Consider the following 26,203-nt stretch of genomic DNA (forward strand, 5'->3'; position numbering starts at 1 on the left):
TGATTTTAGTCTCAAAGGGGGGAATGAGGCAGTGGACAAAGAAATTATATATATAAGAAGTGATATTAACTGTTAAAATCTGGGGTTTAAAAGTGGTGTTTGAATTCCTATTTCAAAATCAGCTTTTTACTTTGCAACTGAAGTGAAGGTATGCCAGATGTTTCATATTATTTCAATGTCTAGCTGCCGAGCTAAGGTTAGGAAAGGTCAGTGAGAAATGCAACTCTGTCCCTTGTGAATTGCCAATGCTAGCTGGCACAGCTGTAAACTATTATGACTGAACAAAGGAATGAGCTAGATATATTGTAGTTTACAAGATAGAAAATACTATTTAGAGAGAGGCAATAGATTAGTATTTAGAAGTTCTGTTTATATTTAGGATATGTCTTATAAGAATGCTTATTTTAGAATATGTTTTATTCTCTGTAATTTCTATGTAGGATGTTTGTTCAACTCTGTGTTACTTTTAAAATGATCCTTTGTCTGCTGTTTAAGGCTGCAGTGAGGAGATCAACATGTGTTTTGAGTTTTCTGTGGTCTTAGCTAGTTCTGTGTATGGAGCTGAGAGGTGAAAAAGGTCAGAACTAGTCAGCTCTCTTCTCCTTGATTAATTATAGGTAAAATGCAGAAATGGTCTTGGAAGTAATAACCTGATATGTATGCTATTAATTAAGATTGGCTTTTGACCTCTTTAATGAATGCCAGAGTTTAGTTAGCAGTTAGTACTAGGAATATGAGAAATCAATCATAATAACATGTAAGAGACTGGAGACCAAATGTCTGGCTTAAGGGGCCCCAGGTCAGAGGTCAGTTTAGGATGTCTGGAACCTATGTAACTGATATTTCAAAAGTAATGATTGGTTGAGGCAAAGTAGCCAATCAGTTTCTTAACCAATTGGGAGTAAAGGGGGCTAGGCTAGGAGGAGGGCTTAGGACCCTATTTAAGTGGGAGCAGAAGCAGTTTACGTCAGAAGGAGCTCAGAAGAAAGAGAAAGACACAGAGAGCTGAGAGAAAGACACAGAGAGCTGAGACAAAGACACAGAGAGCTGAGAGAAAGACACAGAGAGCTGAGAGAAAGACACAGAGAGCTGAGAGAAAGACACAGAGAGCTGAGAGAAAGACCCAGAGAGCTGAGAGAAAGACACAAAGAGCTGAGAGAAAGAGAAGAGAGCTAGAACTGATGTCCTGCTTTGTTTGCTGGCAAATAAAGAAGATTACTCTCTCATTCTGGTGTGTGCTGTCTGACTCCTGAAGCATCACAAATTCCTATCTCAATTCCTGCAACACTGCCACTTGTGCTCTACACCAGCACCCTCCTTCCACTGACTAGGTCACAACTGCCTCTGGGTGAGTCTCCCCAGTCATTTCTACGTTACTGGGGCCACACTTCCAGTGGTCCCATAGTTCCCAAAAAACACTCACAGACCAACACACAAACCTCCAGGATTCTTTATCAGTCCATACAAACAGAGGCAACAAAACTAATAGTGTTTATTGTCATAAAAATATTGAACAGTGAAACAGAAAAAGTGAAATCAGCAGAACAATAACAGGCAACTGAAATATGGATCAATTATAGCACTAACTAAACATTTGTTTACTTTCTAAAAAGTACCTAGGGAGATCAGGAAATATGCTGCCTACAGATTATCAAATATAACTGATCACAGGGCTTCAGCAAAGAGATCTCTCTGTCTTTCTCCTGGGCTGAAACTGGGGGAAAATCCAGTAAAATCCAAATGAAATTGAGTTCCTGGGCCAATCAGAGCTCAGAACAAGTTTTAAAAGTATATTGCTCACAGTACTGTAGACCACTTCCTCAATGAGTGAAACTAAAGAGGGAGCATTCACTTTTCTATAACAGCTTTAACATAAAACATGCACCATCTGCTGGCCACTAGAAGCAATACACTTCAAGAAATAATTAAGGCAGTTTTACAGGCTTAAAAAAAACACTGTTCTGTCACACCTCCCTCCTCAAGAGAAAGACCCCAGACTACGGCCTTCACAGACTGCTGATTGGGTCTCGATAGTCCAGTGTCAGGCTCACCTTTCTGGAGAATCCTTCAGCTCTAGCATGTTCACTGCCTTTCCAGTGCTTATAACAGAAGCTTTTACCACACTCAGTACATGCTAACATTTTTAATCCTGAATGCTTCATTTTGTGAGTAGTGAGGAGTATCTTCTGACAGAAGCGTTTACCACATTCAGCACATCAATGGTTTTACTCCTGTGTGGATTCTCTGGTGCTTTGTTAGCTGTGACTTATGAATACAGCTTTTCCTACATTCAGTGCATGTAAACAGTTTCATTCCTGAATGGATTCTATGCTGCTTTGACAATAATTTCCAGCAACTGAAACTATTCTTACACTCCGTACTTGAAACTAGGGAAATCCGGACATATGGTAACCCTACTGCACAGCAACACAAGGATTCAAATGAAGAGAAGAATAGAAAGCACCAACAGGCCAATGCTCGGAAGCAAACACGGCACTAGAGGCCATTAGCGCCGAACTAGCAACCGTATTAGTAAACTTAGAATGCTCAGCGGCTGTAGCACCAGAGACAACAAAAACACAACAAAGATTAGTACAAACAGCATGCTAATATAGTCAAACAGATGTTAATGAGGTCATTACATATTCCCTCCCAATGCTCAGAAAACAGCGCACAAAACAAATCCACCTTACCACTGCAAAAAAATAACACCAACTCGGAGCAGGCATTAGGAAGTTTGAAGAGAAGATTTCTCATGATTCTTTCAATAAAATCTGCCAGTTTTATATAATTTGGAAGTAGGAGAAAACCTATGCAAGCCCCTAAGCACTGGTAGTGAGAAACAAATGTATGCGAATCAGAGCAAACCCGAAAGTGAAAGCTTTCCAAGTTTAAAAAATATTGAACTGCTTATATTTAAAGGCAGTGGCGTACCAAGGGGGAGCGGTGGGGGCAGTCCGCCCCGGGTGCACGCCGCTGGGGGGGTGCTGCGCGCCTGTCGACTTCACTCGTTCCCTGCTCCCTCTGCCCCGGAACAGGTTACTTCCTGTTCCGGGGCAGAGGGAGTAGGGAATGAGTGAAGTCGACAGGCGCGCAGCACCCCCCCCCCCCAGCAGGTAAAGATGCATCCGGGGGGTGTCGTTTCGCCAGAAAAAGGTTCCATTGTTTCGCCGCTGGGGGGGGGGGGTGCCGTGCATCTGTCGGCAACCCTCGTTCCCTGCGCCCTCTGTCCCGGAACAGGAAGTAACCCGTTCCGTGGCAGAGGGAGCAGGGAACGAGTGTTGCCGACAGACGCGCGGCACCCCTCCAGCTGGTAAAGATGCACCCGGGGGGGTGTCCGTCATTTCGCCGGGGGGGGGGGGTGCATCGGCAATCTGCCCCGGGTGTCAGCGACCCTAGGAATGCCACTGTTTAAAGGCACAGAAAACAGACGTCAATGTGTGCTTCATGTTCGGGTCACCAAGTGCATGCACACAGCAGCTGAGCTTACCACGAAACTCTACTGCGCATGTGCCACACACGCCCCCCCCCCCCTCTTTGCTTTCGCTTTAACAGCACACGTATATTTTGTATACCATTTCCCTTGGGCGTTAGCAAGCTAGGTTTCTACCCTGTTGCAGCAGTATTTTTTTCTGCGCTGTTGGCTTACCACGGGACATTTGAGCATTGGTCTGCAAGAAATTAATCTAGTGTGTGAGAGAGGATTAAGTTGGAAGATAGATGGCATAAACGTGGAAAAGATCAAGATGGATTGGTGTACGGAGGAGACTACAGCAAGCATCCGCAGGAGAAAGATGGGTAAGTGAAAAAGAATACCTGAACAAGGAAGGGAGGAGGGAGAGAAATCACCTTGATGAGAGAATGCAAGAGCAGGTGAGGGCAGAAAAGGTCCCTGCCATCCTGGTCCTTGAATTTCTTAAGTAAGTACCTAGCAATACCCCCAAAATCAAGATACCTTTTAATCAAGTGAGGCACATGGGCAAAAACAACTCTTAAGAAGTGAGCTCTCTCGACTTGGCTGGTAACATTCAGCTAGGTTCCATTAATGTAAATTTCCACAGAGGACAATTCACAGATGGCTGATGAAGCTCATTAGACCATTCACAACACAGTGTATTCCCTCAAAGACTGTTAAAAGTTAGCAGAAAATCTCTTTATATTCTTGAGTGCACAGTTGACTGCAGGTCACACACATTTCTATGTACTATGATATTTTGCAACAGATGAGAAAATCAAATTAAAAAATGGATTTATAAGCTTTGCAAGCTCCACACAAATGTTTGCCTGAACAAGATAACCACAGCACATAAATGCATTTTGCTGTGGGAAAATGTGCTTTAAACTAGGCAAAATATCCTTATGAACTGCAGGATAGACAAAAAAAAAGGTAACAGAGAATGAGAAACGTTGTCTTGCTTTTTCATATATACAAAAAAAAAGATGGAAAAGTCCACCAGGAAATCTCATATGTACACTACTACTATTACTACCGTGTTTCCCCGAAAATAAGACACTGTCTTATATTAATTTTTGCCCCCCAAAATGCGCTAGGTCTTATTTTCAGGGGCTGTCTTATTTTTCGGGGAAACATTGGGGTTGGCCCGCCCGCCCTCCATCGCTCCCGGAACTAACCTTAAATGCCTCCTTTCACCTTCGCAGCAAGCAGCAGCAGGGCAGGCCACTCCTTCCTTCCATGTCCTGCCCTCGCCTGACGTAACGTCCGCAAGGGCGGGGCACGGAAGGAAGGAGAGGTCTGCCCTGCTGCTGCTTGCTGCGAAGGTGAAAGAAGGCGTTTAAGGTTAGTTCCGGGAGCGACGGAGGGTGGGTTTAGGGGGGGCCCGGCGACCTCGGGTGGGGGGGGGCGGCCCGGGGGTGGCCTTGTCCGGCTCTCGGCGGCCCTGCTTTCAAACAAAAATTTGCTAGGTCTTACTTTCGGGGGAGGCCTTATATCTACCAATTCAGGAAAACCTCTACTAGGTCTTACTTTCGGGGGATGTCTTACTTTCGGGGAAACAGGGTACTACTTAACATTTCTAGAGCGCTACTAGGGTTACGCAGCGCTGTACAGATTAACATAAATTGACATAAAGGACAGTCCCTGCTCCAAGGAGCTTACAATCTAAAGGGCAAAATGTCAAGTAGGGGCAGTACAGGTTTCCTGAATAGAGGTGTAGTGGTTAGGTGCCGAAGGCGACATTGAAGAGGTGGGTTTTGAGCAGGGCTTTAAGAACCCCCAATCATAGAGTGAGGTCTCTATGTGCAATATAGTTGCTGATGAGGTCCTGGGGTGATTGGTGGTACCTGTTTGAACTGAAATGACTGACATCTATTTGCCAAAAATATAGGTATCTATTTTACTTGTTACACTAGTAACCTCTAAAGAAAAGTAGGCACTTACTTTTCTTTATAGAATAGGCTCCAATTAGACACTTTCTTGATGCTTAAATATAGACATCCCTTTGTAGATTAGCCTCCAAGATGGAGGCTTTGCAATTAATAGGCAACAACTGGAAAACCTTACCACACTTTACTAAATAAGGCCCCTAAAGTTCTTTCTAAGTACAAAATACCATTTAACTCTACTTCTCACTAATTGTGAGCATTTCCTCATTAAAAAAAAATAATAATCATTAACCAGATGCAGAACTGGTATACTAAAGGACCAATTAGTGTCTTTTATGCTTAAATTATAGTAACGCTTTCTTGTTTTCCTAATTTTACTTTCTTGGGTTGGAAGAAAATGTACAGTTTTGAAATGCTGACAGACTTTTCTGCAATAACCTGCCCACTCATATAATTGCTGCCTGGCAAGTTCATAAATCAAAGCTAATTAAGCTGAAACATTTTTTATGGGACTGAAAATTGCTCAGATTAAATAATGAATAATTGTAGGTCACTGCCTTATCAGTAAAGACATGTGCCTATTAATCTTAGCAGAATGAACTAAACTCTGGCTCCAGAAGTCAATTAAACCTCCTTTTAGTTAGAATAGCTTAACTACATAAATAAGAAACATATAAAAGGTAATATAATTCCTATGACGTGTATTTAAAGATAACATCTTCTCAAATATTTCCTTGCAGATTAACATAGCACTCTCCAATGGAAATGCAACCTGCTAAAGCTGTTTCAGCTGTTCTCTCAATTCCCACGCACACCAAAAATAGAAAATCCATTAATCAATAGACCATATGGGTCACAGTACATAAAACAAACAATGATACAAAAGAAAACATTAAATATTGCTGAGTCCTCAATTGTAATGCAAATTTTAGGTCCCTCTTAAAAAGGTAGACTTCTTTCTATTTGGAAAAAGAACAAACAACAAATAAATATTACTTTGAATTAAATGTTCTATAGGTATGAAATTCTTGAATCTATCTATCCTTTTAAATATTTAAAAATAGAAAACAACAGCAGATGATGTCCATATAGTCATCCAGTCAGTCCATCCATACTAGAGAGCTGCATAGGAACGGGGTTCGAGGGGATTCCCGCGGGGACGGAAGCAGGTCCTGCGGGGTTTCCGTGGGGACGGAAGCAGTTCTGCAGGGTTCCCGCGGGGATGGAAGCAGGTGCTGCGGGGTTTCCGTGGGGACGGAAGCAGTTCTGCAGGGTTCCCGCGGGGATGGAAGCAGGTGCTGCGGGGTTTCCGTGGGGACGGAAGCAGTTCTGCAGGGTTCTCGCGGGGATGGAAGCAGGTGCTGCGGGGTTTCCGTGGGGACGGAAGCAGTTCTGCAGGGTTCCCGCGGGGACGGAAGCAGGTCCTGCGGGGTTTCCGTGGGGACGGAAGCAGTTCTGCGGGGTTCCCGCGGGGATGGAAGCATTTCTGCGGGGTTCCCGTGGTAGTGTAAGCTGCACTGCATGAGCCTCTCATCTACTGAGTACCTTGAGTGCTGTCTCCTCCTCCTCCTCTTCCTCCTTGCTTTAACAGCACAAATGTGGAAAGTCTTCCGTTAAGGAGGTGGTAGAGACACAAATGATGATGGAATTCAAAAAGGCTTGGGATGAACACAGAGTATCTCTAATTAGAAAATGGAAGTTATAAAAATCCTAACCTTAAATGGCTGCATGTGTGTGGATGTGTCAAGTGACGCTTAGATGGCGACTCTGGCTGTGATTAACTAGGGCCGATACCGGGCAGACTTGTATGGTCTGTGTCTAATATTTGGCAGTCTGGTTTAGGATGGGCTGGAAAGGGCTTAGACAGCAACTTCAGTGGCTGGAACATAAGGACAGTGCTGGACAGATTTTTATGGTCTGTATCCCACAAATGAGAAGATGAATAGACTGGAGTGGGCTTCAACGAGAACTCCAGCAGCTGGAACATAAGTATAGGGCCAGATAGACTTATATGGTCTGTGTTCCAGAAACACGAAAGAAAGTATATAATATCACACTCGTTGATTTAATCATGAATTGATAATGAGTGTGACTATTGGGCAGACTGGATGGACCATTCAGGTCTTTATTTGCTGTCACTTACTATGTTACAATTAATCCTCTTTGCTCCCGGGCTGATGCGCAGACCTCAGCTCTGACACAGGCAAGAGCATCGGATATCACCTGACCTACTGGCATCTGCATGTGGTGACCTCTCAGCACACAGTGCCAGAAATCAGAGACAAATCTTACATGTGCACACCAGAGTGTTCTAAGTTTCAGCTTCCATTCCTTCCTTGCCTACAGTGATGTGGCTCAAATCCAGAAACAGACTGAGGGAGCTGACCAGAATTTTCTTTTATGTACCATTAAATTCTTGCAGGGATGGGTTGGGATGGATTAAATTTTTGCGGGGATGGGTAAGATTTCTGTCCCCGTGCAACTCTCTAATCCTTTCTGTCCCTCAGCAATCTTCTGTGCTTGCCTTGTGCTTTCTTAAATACAGAGTACATTTCCGCTGGAGACTATTCCATACATCCACCACAGTAGATTCCGATTAATTGGGACTCATCAGGACTAGAATACTTCGTCCCAATTAAGCAGCTGCCTCAACTAGACACAGTTTCAGGTAAAGAGTTAAAAGGCTGAAAGTACATAAGACAAAAGATAAGCTTTCTGTTTATTTACTAAGAAAAATACATTACTGACCTCAGACAATAGATGATGGCAAATGCAGACTTGTACGGTCTATCCAGTCTGCCCAACAAGATAAACTCGTTACATAAGATATGATGTGATACTTCATACGTATACCTGATCTTGATCTCTTTGCCAAGCGAAGAAAAGTGAAGCAAAAAAAACCTCTCTAGGATGGTGTTCTCAACGAAGTCTTTATTCAAATCGATAAACAAAAATGACCATCTGAGAGAGGTTTTTTTTTTTGCTCCACTTTTCTTCGCTTGGCAATTGATCTTCAGTGGAGAGGTTACCTTCTGTTGGTGTTGGCCTTGATCTGTCCTTGCCATTTTCAGGGCATAGACCATAGAAGTCTGCCCGGCATTGGCCTTGTTCTCCAATCTCTCAAATTGCTATTGAAGCTCTTCTCCAGCCCATCCAAATCTGTCCAGCCACGATCAGTGCACAGACTGTAGAAGTCTGCCTGGCACTGATTTACTATGCATTATTTTATTGTTATGGTAAGTGCAAAACTTAATCAGGGGCAGACTGACAGTGCTCTGGGCCCCCAGGTAGTAAGGGTCATTAGGTCCCCCTTGGGCACTGCCACCCCCCCCCCCCTGCACACTAGTGAGTCCTCCCCAGTCCTACCTTGAAGGACCCTAGTGGAATTCCCTTATCTCTTATTTGTCTTGTTTGTCTGTCCTAATTAGATTGTAAGCTCTGTCGAGCAGGGACTGTCTCTTCATGTTCGTGTGTACCAGTGGCGTAGCCACAGGTGGGCCTGGGTGGGCCGGGGCCCACCTACTTAGGGCTCAGGCCCACCCAACAGTAGCACACGTTTAGTGGTAGCTGGTGGAATCCCAAGCTCGGCCAGCTGAAGACCTCCTCCTGATGGTAATGAAAATGCTTCTTTCCATGATACCGGCAGCTGCTTATGTTCAGTTTTCAGAGCATGCCTGCTGCAGACTGCCAAGGAGAATAGAAGCATTTTCCCACCAGCCGCTGCTCTGTCTGATGCCACTGTGTTTTCAAAATGGCTGATAAGACTTCCTGTGGGAGTCTTGCGGATCTCGGCAGTCTCAGCAGCCATTTTGAAAATGTAGTGGCACCGGGCAGAATAGCGAAGAGGCCACTACACCACCAGGGCCCTTTAATGTACCAGGGGGCTTCTGAGACCTTGGGCATTGCCCGGTTGCCTGTATGGTCAGTTTGCCCCTGAATTTATTTTAAATTTGTTTATTAAATTTATTTTACAAGTTAACATCCACTTGCAAAGGAAAAACAGATCCAACCATGGTAAAATTGCATAGCAGTAATATACATCACTATCCATTCGAAGAAACACTTTATATCTTCCTTAGACCTCAATTATGTGGTTAGAGGGGGGCGACTGGTATTTAAGTGGCGAAATTAACCTCAATATTTAAAATAAATCTGCTTAACCTGGAACCATAACTATTATTCTTTAGTTGGTAAAGTTGTTTCTATATTGCGTTTACTTAGGTTCTTCAAGTCCAAGAATGTCCGTAGCTGTGATGGGTCATAAAACACATATTTAGTTCCTTGAAAATTGATCCTACACTTACATGGATATGCTAACATATATGTCGCCCCTAAGGCTCTAGTCTCATTTCTTAAGTCCAAAAATTGTTTCCTCCTCTCTTGTGTTGCTTTCGCAACGTCAGGATAAACCCAAACTTTTTGTCCATGAAACAATTTTGATGAATTTTTAAAATAAAGCTTCAAAACCTGATTTAAATCTTGTTCAAAAACAAATTGAACAATTAAAGTACCACGATTAGTTATTTCAACATCCTATTCTTCTAAGAATGCAGTTAAATTCTGAGGCTCCTGCTTTTCTCCTAGTACCTTCTTTACAGAATCTTTTAAAGGTAAATAATACATCTTATTACATGGGGGCATATTAGAAGAATCTATCTGTAAAATTTCCTGAAGATACATTCTAAATAAATCACTTGATTTTAATAATGATGAAATAGGAAAATTCAGGAGCCTCAAGTTTAAACGACGATGTTCAATTTTTCGCTGAGTTATTTGTTTATCTTTTATCAAAGCATCCACTGAAGATTTTAATTCATTAGCCACAATTTGGTTTTGCTGAGCCTGTTCAGACGCATCTTTTTTAACTTTTTCAAGTGAGGCATCAATTTTTTCTAACTTACTTACAACCATTGTAATCTCATTAATTGACTTAGTCACTGCTACGGTCAAACCTTGAACCGCTTTCCAAACCTCCGTAAGAGTCACCTCTCCTGGATCTTCCCTCGATATCAAATCTTCCCCACTAAGGTCTTGAGGTGATCCGCCGATCGAAACGCCACTAGCAGTGCCTTCCGCATCAAGCAGGGTTTCCTCACCTCTGACCTTCGCTGGGCAGGGAGGCGGTACCAACTCCGGCGGCGTGAGGGAAACCTCTCGTCCTAGAAGCTCTGACGCTCCCTCGTCTCGGCTCAACAGCGGACTCGCCAAACCGGACTCCTGCATGGTTCGCTGTATAAAACGGTCGAGAGTCTGCTGGTCTGGAGTGGAAGTAAGTGCCCTCGGCAGCTGGGTCCTCACCGCTCCTTTACGTTTAATATGTGGCATTGTAGGAAATTTTTTTTTTCTTCCAGCGCTTCTCGAACCGCTCTCAACAGCAGCGTTCAGGTCGCCATCTTGGAACGCCCTTGCCCCTGAATTTAATGCACTTTGGTAAAAGACCTACCCCTTCCATATGTGACAGTGCTACATCAAGAGATCTGTGTCCTGAAGACAGATTTAAATGTTAATCATACCCTGTTTATTGTATACAGTTTGCTTGGAGGACATTGTATAAGAGCTGATGTCATATAAAAACAAAGCTCTTCATTTCAAGGACATTTCATCATTTTTGCATCCTAAAATATCAAAGCTGGCTTAATGGCTAGCAAAGGTACATCTTAAAGATTTCTATGATAATATTATTATGCCCTTTAAAATTGATGCCAGGATGGAAATTGAAAAGGTAAAAAGTGGAACCAAGTCATATTGAGTTGGCATGGTACCAGCCATTGGCATGGCCTTGATAATAGCTATAGCATCTGGAAAGTGGTAGATAAGAAACTCCTTTTATACAACTGTGCTATTTTTTTTATTTTTACATTTACATTTTACACAGTTTAGACTTTATCATTTTTACATTTTCTAAAACCCCCTCCCTTCCTCCCCCCCCCCCCCCATATTGACATTTCCACCTTGAAATCTGTAACTGATCATTTTTCTCTAAACATCCACAAATGGAAGCCATCCACTGTGCAGACCAGCATGTTCTGTAACACAGCCAAATTCTAGTATTTTTTTATACAATTAACAGCAGGTACATGATGACATGAATTATGGGACGACCGTGTATTTGTCCAGTAAGTACAAGCATTGTAAGTAAAATATTTCAGAAGCTCAGATAAAAGGCAAATGTATCAGCCTCAGCTTGATAGGAGACTAATGCACTCATGTCTACTGAACTTGTGTCACCAGAACCAAAAGTATTTCTGCAGACTATATTCTTTATTTGGTAGCTTAACTTCATATTACACTATGACAATACCTCTGTACGAAGGGGAAGACATATAGGTGAGCTACTACCTGGTAGGCTTCCACCAAATGGCCATATCTAAGGGGCTTTTGCTATGCTCCTTAGTGTAGACCTGGTGAGGACTGGTATTAACTGGGATACACTGATTTGTGGTAGTCACTTTTTTTCGTTTGACACCTTTTTGATAAATCTACTTTATGCATACTCACTCATCCCTTAATTATAACCCAGCTAGACTACTGTAACTCTCTGCTTCATGGTATAACTTGTCTGGAATGTTTTTACGTTTGGGGAGCGTGCCAGGTGCCCTTGACCTGGATTGGCCACTGTCGGTGACAGGATGCTGGGCTAGATGGACCTTTGGTCTTTCCCAGTATGGCACTACTTATGTACTTATGTACTTATGGTGTTTGCATCAATGATATCCGACATCTCCAACTTGTGCAAAATTCAGCAGTCAAAGTAATCACAGGATGTTAAAAAAATCTAATCATGTCAACCTCCCCCCCCCCCCCCCCTTCGAGAAGAGAATTGGCTGTCCTTTAAATTACTGTCAATAATATACAAAATATACCACTTGGGTACCCCACTCTATTTTTCTTGCCTCCTTATTTCCTACTCCCTAGCTAGAATTCTTCATTCATCCCAGAGCAACTACTTAGTGATCCTGTCATTCTGCACCATTTGCTATGACTTTATTTGTACCAGAATCTTTAGGGTGTCCAGCCCCACCCTCTGGAATGCTCTTCCTGCCATGCTACACTTAGAAGAATCCTCTGTCCAGTTTAAACCTGGTTTTAAAACCTTTTTACTTACTGACACCTATAGCCCCTGGTCTTACCATCTTTGCATCTATTGAATGGTCAGCTCCAGGCAATGCTACTCTGGACTTACTTCTTTGTCTCTCTTTCTCCATGCTGTGTTGTATTTCCTGCCACACTATCCAGCTTATTTTTGAAAGAGATCGCCGGCCATCTTCCAACACAAATCGGGAAATGACCAGCCATCTCCTGAGCACGGCCAAATCGGTATAATCAAAAGCCGATTTTGGCCGGCTTCAACTGCGTTCTGTCGCAGAGCCGGCCAAACTTCAAGGGGGCATTTCGGCAGGGTAGCGAAGGTGGGACGGGGCGTGGTTTTGAGATGGCTGACTTTGCCTGATAATGGAAGAAAGATGGCTGGCTCTGACGAGCATTTCGCCGGCTTCACTTGGTCCATTTATTTTCAGGACCAAGTCTCAAAAAAATGCCCCAATTGACCAGATGACCACTGGAGGGAATCGGGGATCACCTCTCCTTACTCCCCCCCCCCAGTGGTCACCAACCCCTCCCACCCAAAAAAAAAACCTTTTTTGCCAGCCTCTATGCCAGCCTGAAATGTCATACCCAGCTACCTGACAGCAGTAAGCAAGTCCCTGGAGCAGTTTTTTGTGGGTGCAGTGCACTTCAGGCAGGTGGACCCAGGCCCATCCCCCCCCCTACCTGTTACACTTGTGGTGGTAAATGGGAGCCCTCCGACCCCCCCCCCCCACAAACCCACTGTACCCACATCTAGGTGCCCCCCTTCACCCATAAGGGCTATGGTAAATAGTGTAGAGCTGTGAAAAGTGGGTTTTGGGGGGGGATTTGGGGGGCTCAGCACCCAAGGTAAGGGAGCTATGCACCTGGGAGCTATTTTAATTTTTTTTTTTTTTAATTTTTAGAAGTGCCCCCTAGGGTGCACGGTTGGTGTCCTGGCATGTCAGGGGGACTAGTGCACTACAAATGCTGGCTCCTCCCATGACCAAATGCCTTGGATTTGGCCAGGTTTCAGATCGCCAGCATTAGTTTCCATTATGGGCGAAAACCAATGCCAGCCATCTCAAACCCAGCCATCTTTGACATTTGGCCAGCCCCAACAGTATTATCGAAACAAAAGATAGCCGGCCATCTTTTTCGATAATACGGAGGCGTTCGATTATGCCCCTCTATATTATCTATATTGTGTAAACCACTCTGAAGAGCAATCTAAGGGCGGTATGTCAGACACCATTAAACCTGAAACTTGATTTACAACTTTTTTGTTGGTTTTGCTTGGGGTGGTTGAACATTTTTTGAAGGAGGGTAGGGTGTGGATTCTGGTGTGGTATGTGAAAGTTGTGGAGGTGGGTTGGTGTGTTTATTGCGTTGGTTTGGTGTGCTTAAGTTAGGGTTTGAGGGTTTATATTTGTTGATGCCTGAATATTGACCAGTATGTTTTTCTAAATTTTTACTCTTGTGTAAAAATGGACATATTGTGACAACTTAGGACCCTCTTTACTAAGCCGCACTGTAGGCGTGCTAGCAGTTTTAGCACATTCTAAAAATTAGCATGCACTAACCGCTAGAGACACCCATATATTCCCATGGGTGTTTCTAGCCTTAGTGCATGCTAAAAACGCTAACGCACCTTAGTAAACAGGTCCCTTAGTGTTTGAAATACTCCAAAAACTGTGCATAAAAGCTCAAAGAAAGATACTGAAAATAGAAATTCTATACTTCCATTACTGGTCTCTTCTTTCCCTCTACTACTATCCCAAACTGGTTCTTCACCTACCTAGATATTCAGGGCCCTGTTTACTAATCCACACTGCAGGTGCCGGAAGTCTGTTTGGGGGAGAGCCGTTGCTCCTGTGGCACCCCACCTAGCTACACCTCTGGTTCCCATAATGCTAGGTAAAGATGAGTATTCTGATTCTAGAACACTGCAATTCAGCATTAGAAGTTATTAGTTTCTTGGCCCCAACCTGTCTGGCAAACAGCCTAGCAAAAAGGCAGTGCCCTGTTTCAGCTGCAGGGAGCTCCCTTGAGAGTTCATTTCAACCTTTTCATTAAATCTATAGCTGTAGAAGCAGAACACAGAGGTAAGCACTGCTGCTGGGAAGGCATGCAATAATCTGTTTTAAAATACTAATCCCAGACTTAAATTACTTCAACGTATAAAGCCTCAGATTGATTTTCTGTTCTTACTCAGATTTGTTCTGATAAGTAAATTGAAATAGTGAAGCAGCATTCTATGCTGTAGTTTCTTTATCTTCCAACAAGGAAAGAAAAAAAATAAATTCTGCATTATTTTTGTCTTTAAATTGACTTAATTTTTATTTCATGTTACAAATAACAAAATCTCATTATCAAGACATTTTCAGAGCAGTGGGCCTCTCTCTTCCCATTCCAACTGATCCCTATTCTCTAAACCCTATGCCCTCTCAAATCCCCTCACAGAATCTTAAAAGTTTAAGGGGCTTTTAATGGAACAAGCATCTCTAAATTCTACATCTTAGACATGCTCAATAATTTTTAACTCACCATGGACCTGTGGCCCAGGTCTCACCCGGATCTAGCTGTGGTTCCGGGTCCATAAAACATGCAGGCCATGCTTACCCCACTTGAGCCTTCAGTCAATGGTCCGGAATAGCGAGCCGGGAGGTTGGAAGACGCTTAACCAGACAGGGTTCCGCTCCGCTCGTCAGTCCAGGAACCACGTTGCACTCCAGTAAGTTTTATAAACAACTTAACTTTTATTAACTTGGCTGCAATAGGCAGTTTACGACTTAAACTTTCCTTTAATACAATCCAAATGTTTCAACTCTCCTACAGTTTTCAGTGTCAAAATTATTAATATTTCCAGGGACCCCTATTTGGGTCCTTTTCCTCTTTAGGGTATATAAACAGGGAATCTCTCAAATTGGGCTATTTACATATAAACAAATACTCCTGTCCATTCCTATCCTGGCAGCCAGGTATTAGTTTACAAGGAGGGGCATAATCGAATGGAAACGCCTATCTCCATGGGCGTTTATCTCCGAGAACGGGTCCGTGAAGGGGCGGGCTGAACCGAATTTTCGAAAAACATGGACGTTTATCTTTTTTTGAGCTGGGCGTTTTTGTTTTTCAGCGATAATGGAAACTGAAAGCGCCCAGCTCAAAAACGAATAACTCCAAGACATTTATTCGTGGGAGGGGCCAGGATTCGTAGTGCACTGGTCCTCCTGACATGCCAGGACACCAACCAGGCACCCTAGGGGACACGTTTACAAAAAAAGAAAAAAAAAAGGTAAAACAGCTCCCAGGTGCAAAGCACCCTTCCCTTGGGTGTTGAGCCCCCCAAATCCCCCTCAAAACCCACTGCCCACAAGTCTACACCATTACTATAGCCCTAAGGGGTGAAGGGGGCACCTACATGTGGGTACAGTGGGTTTGGGGGGCGGTTTGGAGGGCTCCCATTTACCAGCACAAGTGTAACAGGTGGGGGGGGGGGATGGGCCTGGGTCCACCTGCCTGAAGTCCACTGCACCCCCTAATAACTGCTCCAGTGACCTGCATACTGCTGCCAGGGAGGTGGGTATAACATTTGAGGGTGAAAATAAAAAGTTGTGAAACGGCACAGTTTGTGGTGGGAGGGGGTTTGTGACCACTGGGGGAGTCAGGGGAGGTCATCCCCGATTCCCTCCAGTGGTCATCTGGCCATTTAGGGCACTTTTTGGGTCCTTATTCATGGAAAAACAGGGTCCAGGAAAAGTGCCCTAAATTCTCGCTAAAACACATATTTTTTTTCCATTATCGGCGAAAGGCGCCCATCTCTGATCGGCTGATAACCACGCCTCAGTTCCGCCTCCACCACGCCTCCGACACGCCCCCGTCAACTTTATTCATTTCCGCGACGGAGTGCAGTTGGAAACGCCCAAAATTGGCTTTCGATTATACCGATTTGGGCGCTTTTGCGAGACAAACGTCTATCTCCCGATTTAGGTCGCACTATAGGCGTTTTTCTCTTTCAAAAATAAGCTGGAAGGGCTATCTTCCTCCTACTATCTACCTCTCTGTTTTCTTAGATGGATGTTTTTTTTTTACTAAAAATGTCCAAATCGATATTTTTGAAACTTATTTTTAAGATGTTTTCTATGCAGTTCATCTAAATCTTAAGGGGGCGGGTGTTGGAGGTATGTTTTGAATGGGACTAGGGCAGGCTTATGATTTGGATGTTTTTCTGCAATAATGGAACACTGTAATAACATAGGCAGGCTGCACTCCCTCTCGCTCCGGCCCTCGCTTTGCCCCTGGCGTGCTTACAGACCAAACATGAGACAGGTTTTGGGAATAAATGGCCACAGCTTTTATTCAAAACACATTAAACATCCCTAGGAAGCACCCGAGCCTTGGGTTTGACGTTGCAGATGCTTACGCCCTCCGCCATAGCTTATCCAGCTAGAGAGCAAGCATCCCAGCACATGCTGCGGCCAGCCTTTCTCCGCCCCCAGCGTGGCCAAGCCTCCATCTGCCTGCCATGCCTAACCAGCGAGGTGATTGGTCTGCCAGCAATGAGTGCTCCTGTCCTTTGCCTGAAGTGGGCGATCTTCCTTTCGGCTGTTGCTCCAACACATCCCAGATTTCCCAGGCTCGGGAGCCTCTGCCAGCTGTGGCAGTATACATGACGTTAGTCCACAGGACGTAGATGGCCAATGAAAGAAAACGCATGACACAATCTGTAGCAAATAGCAGAACAGTGCAGCGAAATGGAGAAAAGCAATCGAACATAACTTAACAAGGCATCGTTAACAAATTTCTATGGCAAGGCAGTGTCATGGATAAATTATCAGTCAACATAACAGGAACTATCACAAAGTAACAGTAGCATTACCTGCTGGTAGGGGACACATCCGTACAGGCACCCTGCATGCTCTTGAACCCTGGCCCCCTTCAGCGTAACAGGTGAACCCACCACCACTGTGGCAGCGTGCAAAAGGGTAGGGAGGGTGGGAAAACACCTGCACCGCTCGCTGCCGACAAAGAGGCCCTCCCCGCCTCATCGGCATCTCTTATGCGGTGCCTGGGACTCCCGCTGGAGCCCCGCCCCCTTCCGGCCTCCCAACCAAATGCAGGCAGGGCCTCCTGCCGCGTCATCCAGACCGGCAGTGGGGAAGCCGGAAGGGAAGGGGCGCTCCGGCCGGGAGGCTGCCGTGCGGCAGCCGCCATGTTATGTGCGGCTGCTCGGCATGCTGCTCGCCGGCCTTCCTAAACGTCCACATTGAGCCTACTGCTATGCGGGAAAATGTGGGATACAAATGTAATAAATAAATAAATAATTGCCAATTAGTGCTCATTATTACTTGTTAAATGCTGTTATGAATGCCAATTAGCATCTTAAGTCAATTAAGTTATGCATGGTGTTATAGAAGCCACACTGATTTTGGTGCCTAAACCTAAGTGCATTGTTTAGAATCCAGGGGTTAATGCTCACTAACTTGTTAATACACAGTTAACATGGGACCTGTTACCACCTCCTAAATAGGAGGCAGTGAATGCTCCTGTATTAACGGTGGTCAGTTACCGCACCCTAATTGCCACTTTAACACGGTACCACCAAAAGAAAATGCTGGTTCCACCCCACTTGTTGCCATATAGTGGGGTCCTTTTACTAAGGTGCGCTGAAAAATGGCCTGCGGTAGTGTAGGCACGTGTTTTGGGCGCGTACAGAATCATTTTTCAGCGCACCTGCAAAAAATGCCTTTGTTAAATTTTTGCCGAAAACGGACGTGCGGCAAAATGAAAATTGCTGCACATCCACTTTGGGTCTGAGACCTTACCCCCAGCCATTGACCTAGCAGTAAAGTCTCACACGGTAACCGGGCGGTAATGACCTATGCGCATCAAATGCCACTTGGTGCACGGCCAATACGCGCATCTGAAAATAAACATTATTTTTCGGACACACGTATCGGACTTGTGCCAAAAATGAAATTACCAGAAGAGCCATGCAGTAGCCGGGTGGTAACTCTATTTTGGCGTGCATTGGGTGCGCATAGACACTTACGCGGCTTAGTAAAAGGCCCCAGTATTTGTAGCAAGCACTCGGTACATAAGTACATAAGTATTGCCATACTGGGAAAGACCAAAGGCCCATCGAACCCAGCATTCTGTTTCCAACAGTGGCCAATCCAGGTCACAAATACCTGGCAAGATCCCAAAAAAGTACAAAACATTTTATACTGCTTATCCCAGAAACAGTGGATTTTCCCCAAGTCCATTTAATAATGGTGGTATGGACTTTTCCTTTAGGAAGCTGTCCAAACCTTTTTTAAACTCCGCTAACCTAACCTTTACCACATTCTCTGGCAACGAATTCCAGAGTTTAATTACACGTTGCGTGAAGAAAAATATTCTCCGATTCGTTTTAAATTTACTATATTGTAGCTTCATCGCATGCCCCCTAGTCCTAGTATTTTTGGAAAGCGTAAACAGACGCTTCACATCTATCCGTTCAGGTATATACCTGCATTATGCCACAGAAACTATAAATTTTACTGTGGTTTATTAAAAGGGCCCCAAAAGAGGGAGTGGAGGAGTTGCCTAGTGGTTAGGGTGGTGGACTTTGGTCCTGGGGAACTGAGGAACTGAGTTTGATCCCCACTTCAGGCACAGGCAGCTCCTTGTGACTCTGGGAAGTCACTTAACCCTCCATTGCCCCATGTAAGCCGCATTGAGCCTGCCATGAGTGGGAAAGCACAGGGTACAAATGTAACAAAATTAAAATAGATACTATTGGAGATTCTACATGGAATGTTGCTACTATTGGAGATTCTACATGGAATGTTGCTATTCCACTAGCAACATTCCATGTAGAAGGCTGCGCAGGCTTCTGTTTCTGTGAGTCTGACGTCCTGCACGTACGTGCAGGACGTCAGACTCACAGAAGCAGAAGCCTGCGCGGCCACATTGGTGATCTGCAAGGGCCTACGTGTTGCTAGTGGAATAGCAACATTCCATGTAGAATCTCAAATAGTAGCAACAGTGGAGGACTATTCCCTCCCATCTACTTAACACTATCTCTCCTACTGTTATCCCTTTTATTTGTCATATCCTCAATCTTTCACTGTCCACTGTGACCGTTCCTGATGCCTTCAAACATGCCGTAGTCACATCACTCCTTAAAAAACCTTCATTGGACTCTACCTGTCCTTCCAACTATCGCCCCATCTCCCTCCTCCCTTTCCTATCCAAGATACTTGAATGTGCTGTTCACCGCCGTTGCCTTGACTTTCTTTCATCTCAAGCTACTCTTGATCCACTTCAATCTGGCTTTCGCTCCCTTCATTCAACTGAAACAGCGCTTGCTAAAGTCTCCAATGATCTGTTCCTGGCCAGATCCAAAGCTCTCTATTTTATCCTCATCCTTCTCGATCTATCTGCTGCTTTTGACACTGTTGATCACAGCCTACTCCTTGATACGCTGTCCTCACTTGGATTTCAGGGCTCTGTTCTTTCCTGGTTTTCTTCTTATCTCTCCCAGCGTACCTTTAGTGGACCCTCCTCTACTTCTATCCCACTGTCAGTTGGTGCACCTCAGGGATCTGTCCTGGGACCTCTTCTTTTTTCCATCTATACTTCTTCCCTTGGTACTCTGATCTCATCCCATGGTTTTCAGTATCACCTTTATGCTGATGACTCCCAGATCTACCTCTCCACACCAGAAATCTCAGCCGAAATCCAGGCCAAAGTATCAGCCTGCCTGCCTGTCTAACATTGCTGCCTGGATGTCTCAGCGCAATCTGAAACTAAACATGACCAAGACTGAGCTTCTCATCTTTCCCCCTAAACCAACCTCTCCTCCTCCCCCATTCTCTATTTCTGTGGATAACACTCTCATCCTTCCTGTCTCATCAGATCGTAACCTTGGGGTCATCTTCGACTCCTCCCTCGCCTTCTCGGCACATATTCAGCAGACTGCTAAAACCTGTTGTTTCTTTCTCTATAATATCAACACAATTCGCCCTTTCATTTCTGAGCACACTACCAGGACCCTCATCCACAATATTATCACCTCTCGCTTAGACTATTGCAACTTGCTTCTCACAGGTCTCCCACTTAGCCATCTCTCTCCTCTTCAATCTGTTCAAAATTCTGCTGCACGACTAATATTCTACCATTGTCGTTATGCTCATATTAGCCCTCTTCTCAAGTCACTTCACTGGCTTCCTATCCATTTCCGCATACAGTTCAAACTTTTCTTATTGACTTATAAGTGCATTCACTCTGCAGCTCTTCAGTACCTCTCCACTCTCCCTACATTCCTCCGCGGGAACTCCGTTCACTGGGTAAATCTCTCTTATCTGCACCCTTCTCCTCCACTGCTAACTCCGGACTCCATTCCTTTTATCTTGCTGCACCATATGCCTGGAATAGACTTCCTGAGCCGGTACGTCAAGCTCCATCTCTAGCCGTCTTCAATTCTAAGCTAAAAGCCCACCTTTTTGATGCTGCTTTTAACTCTTAACCCTTATTCACTTGTTCAGAACCCTCATTTTATCATCCTCACTTTAATATTCCCTTATCTCTTGTTTGTCCTGTTTGTCTGTCCTAATTAGATTGTAAGCTCTGTCGAGCAGGGACTGTCTCTTCATGTTCAAGTATACAGCGCTGCGTACGTATAGTAGCGCTTTAGAAATGATAAGTAGTAGTAGTAGGAGTCCTAGTGGTTAGGGTGGTGGACTTTGGTCCTGGGGAACTGAGGAACTGAGTTTAATTCCCACTTCAGGCACAGGCAGCTCCTTGTGACTCTGGGCAAGTCACTTAACCCTCCATTGCCCCATGTAAGCCGCATTGAGCCCACCATGAGTGGGGAAAGCGCGGAGTACAAATGTAACAAAAAAAAAACTAGTAAAATAATATCATGGTAAAGTAATACAAAATGTCTTGCTTGATATATTGTTTTCTTCACACTGGACAAAGGCGATTTTACAAAGGCTTTTACCTCTCCTAATATGAAAAATTATTCTTTGGTGAATAAAGTTGCAGAGACAATATGTATTTTACTGTTAAGTGCTAGACAGCCCAAGTAATTAGTATTTATTGATTGAAGTGCCATAAAATGAATCCTAGTATTTAGCTGACATTAGGACATTATTTCCTGCAGTTTCCATCAGGCGTAGCTGTTCCTTCCTAAGGCCTAATTAAAGAAGAATTAGGTACATACTAGTCCCCTGTAGTAAGTTACACTTTCATACGCTGTTTAACACTTCTAATTAGCAGGTGCTGAACGTTTTCATGCTGATCTAATCAAGTTTAGGATGGTTCATTTACCTCTGAGTTCCTAGCATAATTAGAATTCAAGAAAACAGTTCTTGCGTATAACCTTCCCATGCAGACCCTCCTCAAAAATGCTAACATTTCAGCAGCCATGTGTTAAAATATACAAAACCCACAAGTAACGCATGTACAAATCAAACAGAAAAAAAAATAAATAAACATACCCCGATACAAGTAAAGTCTCAACTCTCAAACCAAACAATCATGCAATCAAATTCTTAAAAGATGCATGACATTTGCTTTACTTAAACACCACAATAGGAGATTCACACACAACATAGTAACATAGTAAATGACTGCAGATAAAGACCTGTGCGGTCTATCCAGTCTGCCCAACAAGATAAACTCACTTTATATGAATACCCGAGTTTGATTTGTCCTTGCTATTTTCAGGGCACACACCGTAGAAGTCTGCCCAGCAGTTTTCTTGGACTAAACGTTCTGAAGCTAATGTCGAAGCCCCTTAAAATTTACACTCCAGCCCAAACTTATCTATTCAGTCATGATCAGGGCGTAGACCGTAGAAGTCTGCTCAGCACTGGTTTTGCTTCCCAATTACCGGTGTTGTCACCCAATCTCTGCTAAGATTCCATGGATCCATTCCTTCTAAACAGGATTCGTTTGTGTTTATCCCATGCGTGTTTGAATTCCATTACCGTTTTCATCTCCACCGTCTCCCGTGGGAGGGCATTCCATGTATCCACCACCCTTTCCGTGAAAAAATGCTTCCTGACATTACTCCTGAGTCGGCCCCCCTTCAACCTCAATTCATATCCTCTAGTTCTACCGCCTTCCTGTCTCCGGAAAATGTTTGTTTGTGGATTTGAATGTCTGTATCACGTCGCCCTTATTTCTCCTTTCCTCCAAGGTATACATGTTCAGGTCAGCAAGTCTCTCCTCGTAGGGTTTGCAACGGAAATACCATACCATTTTTGTAGCTTTTCTCTGCACCGCTTCCTGTCTTTTTACGTCTTTAGCAAGAAACAGCCTCCAAAACTGAACACAATCATACACGGAGACTTGCTTCAGTTGCATTGTCTGCACGTGTCCGGGCCACAAAAGGGGAAATGTTATAAATGCACATACATTTAAGCACCATGCACACTCTTTTCCCTGTGCAGGCTTCATTGGATTTTCAAAAAAGATATAGTGTAATTAGAAAAGGTGCAGAGATGGGCGACGAAAATGATAAAGGGGATGGGACGACTTCCCTATGAAGAAAGGCTAAAGCGGCTAGGGCTCTTCAGCTTGGAGAAAAGGCAGCTGAGGAGAGATATGATAGAGGTCTATAAAATAATGAGTGGAGTTGAACGAGTAGATGTGAAGCGTCTGTTCACGCTTTCCAAAAATACTAGGACTAGGGGGTATGCGATGAAGCTACACTGTAGTAAATTTAAAACGAATCGGAGAAAGGTTTTCATCACTCAATGTGTAATTAAACTCTGGAATTCGTTGCCAGAGAATGTGGTAAAGGCGGTTAGCTTAGCGGAGTTTTAAAAAGGTTTGGACAGCTTCCTAAAGGAAAAGTCCATAGACCATTATTAAATGGACTTGGGGAAAATCCACTATTTCTGGGATAAGCAGTATAAAATGTTTTGTACTTTTTGGGATCTTGCCATGTATTTGTGATCTGGATTGGCCACTGTTGGAAACAGGATGCTCGGCTTGATGGACCTTTGGTCTTTCCCAGTGTGGCAATACTTATGTACTTATGTAGAACAAACGTATGTGCATATTTCCATTTTGAAAATTATCTCAGGGTATTTATGCACTTCATTTACACCTGCTCTTTAGTATGCGCAGATTTCCAGGGTTAATTTAGTTGCATATCGTCAAATTATCAAAAGCATTTGTGTAAATACAAATCCTTCCCTAACGCCAGGAATATCTATGCTCAGCGCAGTAAAGTCTGCACAGCTTATGCACAATTACTACTATTACTACTACTTATCATTTCTATAGCGCTACTAGACATAAGCAGCGCTGTATACTGGACATGAAGAGACAGTCCCTGCTCGACAGAGTTTACAATCTAATTAAGACAGACAAACAGGACAAATAAGGGATAAGGGAATTACTAAGGTGGGAATGATAAAACATTGTTACTGAACAAGTGAGTAAGGATTAGGAGTTAAAAGCAGCATCAAAAAGGTGGGCTTTTGGCCTAGATTTGAAGACAGCCAGAGATGGAGCTTGACGTACCGGCTCAGGAAGTCTATTCCAGGCATATGGTGCAGCAAGATAAAAGGAACAGAATCTGGAGTTAGCGGTGGAGGAGAAGGGTGCAGATAAGAGAGATTTACCCAGTGAACGGAGTTCCCGGGGAGGAGTGTAGGGAGAGATAAGAGTGGAGAGGTACTGAGGAGCTGCACAGTGAATGCACTTGTAAGTCAATAAGAGGAGTTTGAATTTACAAAACTCTTTTCTCCATCATAGCTCACAAACGTGGGTGCTAAAATCATGTTAAACCAGTTCAAAACCTGAGTGTACTTTACTGCATTAACCCCTGAGATTTTAGACCCTCTATATACAGTGGGGGAAATAAGTATTTGATCCCTTGCTGATTTTGTAAGTTTGCCCACTGACAAAGACATGAGCAGCCCATAATTGAAGGGTAGGTTATTGGTAACAGTGAGAGATAGCACATCACAAATTAAATCCGGAAAATCACATTGTGGAAAGTATATGAATTTATTTGCATTTTGCAGAGGGAAATAAGTATTTGATCCCCCACCAACCAGTAAGAGATCTGGCCCCTACAGACCAGGTAGATGCTCCAAATCAACTCGTTACCTGCATGACAGACAGCTGTCGGCAATGGTCACCTGTATGAAAGACACCTGTCCACAGACTCAGTGAATCAGTCAGACTCTAACCTCTACAAAATGGCCAAGAGCAAGGAGCTGTCTAAGGATGTCAGGGACAAGATCATACACCTGCACAAGGCTGGAATGGGCTACAAAACCATCAGTAAGACGCTGGGCGAGAAGGAGACAACTGTTGGTGCCATAGTAAGAAAATGGAAGAAGTACAAAATGACTGTCAATCGACAAAGATCTGGGGCTCCACGCAAAATCTCACCTCGTGGGGTATCCTTGATCATGAGGAAGGTTAGAAATCAGCCTACAACTACAAGGGGGGAACTTGTCAATGATCTCAAGGCAGCTGGGACCACTGTCACCACGAAAACCATTGGTAACACATTACGACATAACGGATTGCAATCCTGCAGTGCCCGCAAGGTCCCCCTGCTCCGGAAGGCACATGTGACGGCCCGTCTGAAGTTTGCCAGTGAACACCTGGATGATGCCGAGAGTGATTGGGAGAAGGTGCTGTGGTCAGATGAGACAAAAATTGAGCTCTTTGGCATGAACTCAACTCGCCGTGTTTGGAGGAAGAGAAATGCTGCCTATGACCCAAAGAACACCGTCCCCACTGTCAAGCATGGAGGTGGAAATGTTATGTTTTGGGGGTGTTTCTCTGCTAAGGGCACAGGACTACTTCACCGCATCAATGGGAGAATGGATGGGGCCATGTACCGTACAATTCTGAGTGACAACCTCCTTCCCTCCGCCAGGGCCTTAAAAATGGGTCGTGGCTGGGTCTTCCAGCACGACAATGACCCAAAACATACAGCCAAGGCAACAAAGGAGTGGCTCAGGAAGAAGCACATTAGGGTCATGGAGTGGCCTAGCCAGTCACCAGACCTTAATCCCATTGAAAACTTATGGAGGGAGCTGAAGCTGCGAGTTGCCAAGCGACAGCCCAGAACTCTTAATGATTTAGAGATGATCTGCAAAGAGGAGTGGACCAAAATTCCTCCTGACATGTGTGCAAACCTCATCATCAACTACAGAAGACGTCTGACCGCTGTGCTTGCCAACAAGGGTTTTGCCACCAAGTATTAGGTCTTGTTTGCCAGAGGGATTAAATACTTATTTCCCTCTGCAGAATGCAAATAAATTCATATACTTTCCACAATGTGATTTTCCGGATTTAATTTGTGATGTGCTATCTCTCACTGTTACCAATAACCTACCCTTCAATTATGGGCTGCTCATGTCTTTGTCAGTGGGCAAACTTACAAAATCAGCAAGGGATCAAATACTTATTTCCCTCACTGTAAGTGGTATATAGAACAACACCGAGCACCTCTCCATGCGACCAAATATAGACCAAATGTAGTCACGTCCATTTATGCCATATTTTACTTGGCGTAAATCCCAACACCTAAATTAGGCGCACAGGAGCAAATTGGGCACGCGCTAAATGTTAGAGACGCCCATAGGAATGCATTGGCTTCTCTAACGTTTAGCGTGCGCTAAAAACGTAAGCGTGCCTTAGTAAAAGGGGGTCTATGTGACTTAGAAGTTAGGCACACTATGTTAGTGCTGATAATTATTTCTTAACATCCAATTAACAGCGTTGATAAGGCAGTTAACCAATTAAGTTATGCACATTGTTATAGAAT

The sequence above is a fragment of the Microcaecilia unicolor genome, chromosome 10, assembly GCF_901765095.1.
Source record: "Microcaecilia unicolor chromosome 10, aMicUni1.1, whole genome shotgun sequence".
NCBI lineage: Eukaryota > Metazoa > Chordata > Amphibia > Gymnophiona > Siphonopidae > Microcaecilia > Microcaecilia unicolor.